This window comes from Triticum dicoccoides, chromosome 4B (genome assembly GCF_002162155.2).
Source record: "Triticum dicoccoides isolate Atlit2015 ecotype Zavitan chromosome 4B, WEW_v2.0, whole genome shotgun sequence".
Classification (NCBI taxonomy): domain Eukaryota; kingdom Viridiplantae; phylum Streptophyta; class Magnoliopsida; order Poales; family Poaceae; genus Triticum; species Triticum dicoccoides.
In genome coordinates, this window is record NC_041387.1 from 552,252,808 (window position 1) to 552,254,989 (window position 2,182).

Consider the following 2,182-nt stretch of genomic DNA (forward strand, 5'->3'; position numbering starts at 1 on the left):
AGGCGTCTCTCTCTCGCGCACACTCGCTCAAAATAAAATGAGAAATATGTTTTTTCCCCGCGAAGTTTTTCACAAGTGTGCATGCATGGTTATCGATGTTTTCTTTCCTCTCTATCAGTAAGAAACAAAAATGGATCGTACATTATAGATTAAGTTCACACCAAAACAATATTTTAGAAATATTTAACAGCTAAAAATAGCATCATATTTAGATTCCACACATTTTTCTAATCAAGTTTCATATATAACATGTTAAAATCGGAGTTACGGTTTAAAAGATATTGATAATTTTGTTTTAGATAAACTGCGGATTGATTAACCAGAAAGTCAGGGAGTTTTATGTTAAATTGAAAAAAAAACGATTTGGTTGACTTAAATATGGATGGCGGGTTGATTACCTAAAACATCAGGGGGTTTTCCGAGAAAATGCAAAAAAAGGTTCAGGAGTGACTTAAACGTGTACCGCGGGTTTATTTACGAAAAATAGAGGGGCTTTTCTGCAAAAATGTATGACGTACGACCAGAAATCCAATTTGCTTTATTATTATTAAGGTAAAGATTACTTAAGGACGCGACTAACGTCCACCCAGTCAGACGTTAAGCAACAGGTGTGGACGATCACATATGCATCCAATCTTACTGGCTAGCAAATTCCATGCGTGCTGGCGGAGGAAACACATGCAACCAGCCTTGATTAATGATTCTATGCATGCATGCAAACTACTCCCTCCGTTCCTAAATATTTGTCTTTATAGTGATTTCAACAAGTGACTACATACAAAGTAAAATGAGTGAATCTACACTCTAAAATATGTTTATATACATCCTTACGTGGTAGTCAATTTGAAATCTCTATAAAGATAAATATTTAGGAACGGAGGAAGTAAAATACAAAGCAGATGATGTCAACAAAGATTCTTCATGTTTTGAAATTTCAACATGTTTTGTAGCTCAAACCATTGGTCCGATTGAAAAACCGTTTTCACATAAAAGATTCATCGCGACGAGACCTCCAAAACTAGATCTCATGTTGGTACGTTTCGATGACCTTTTTTTCGAGTGAAAAGTTATGAGGCTTAGGCTAAATATTTTATCACCAATGTGGTACGCCAGTTACCATCATGTTTACATGGAAATTACCGGGGCATAAAAATGGCTCCTCCAACATTCTCTCCACATGCAAAAATAGTAGAGCACAGAAACCTGATGTCATTATAAATTCTCGCTAATTTGAAGATGTAAAATGTTTTATAGCTCAAACTGTCGTTTTTGATTGAAAAATTGTTTTCACACAAAAATCCATCGCGATGAGAACTTCAAAACTAGATCTCATGTTAACATGTTTTAATCATTTTTTTGGTCAAAAGTTACTGTAAGGTTATCAGTTATGTTATATGTATATTAACATGTTATTTATACAGAAATGACCGGAGATGTGTTTTCAACGACTTCTTTCCCCTAGGTCAAATTTACCGTGGTATTTATGTCTAAGTTATCAGCTCCAGATGCATACATTACCGTGCTATTTGCACAGAAGTAATCGGGTTATGTTTCAATAACTTTTTATCCGGGTCTAAAGTTACCTCGTTGTTTATACATTACCGTGCTATTTTTTTGGTCAAAAGTTACTGTAAGGTTATCAGTTATGTTATATGTATATTAACATGTTATTTATACAGAAATGACCGGAGATGTGTTTTCAACGACTTCTTTCCCCTAGGTCAAATTTACCGTGGTATTTATGTCTAAGTTATCAGCTCGAGATGCATACATTACCGTGCTATTTGCACAGAAGTAATCGGGTTATGTTTCAATAACTTTTTATCCAGGTCTAAAGTTACCTCGTTGTTTATACCTAAGTTATCGGGTCTATGATGTGTGAGTTATCATGATATTGACAAAAAAGTTACAAGAGGTATATTTCATCAATAACGCTCCCCCACCCCTCACCACCGTCGCCAAAGTTACCGGGACTGGGGCACATAAGTTATCGGGTCTGCGATGTGTGAGTTATCATGTTATTCACACAAAAAGTTACCAAGGGTATATTTCATCAACCACCCTCCCCCTACCCGGTCACCAAATTTACCAAAAAGACTGGCGTACATTACTTATCAAGACTACGATGTGTGATTAGTTACCATGCTATTCACATAAAAGTTATCGGGGGTACATTTCATTA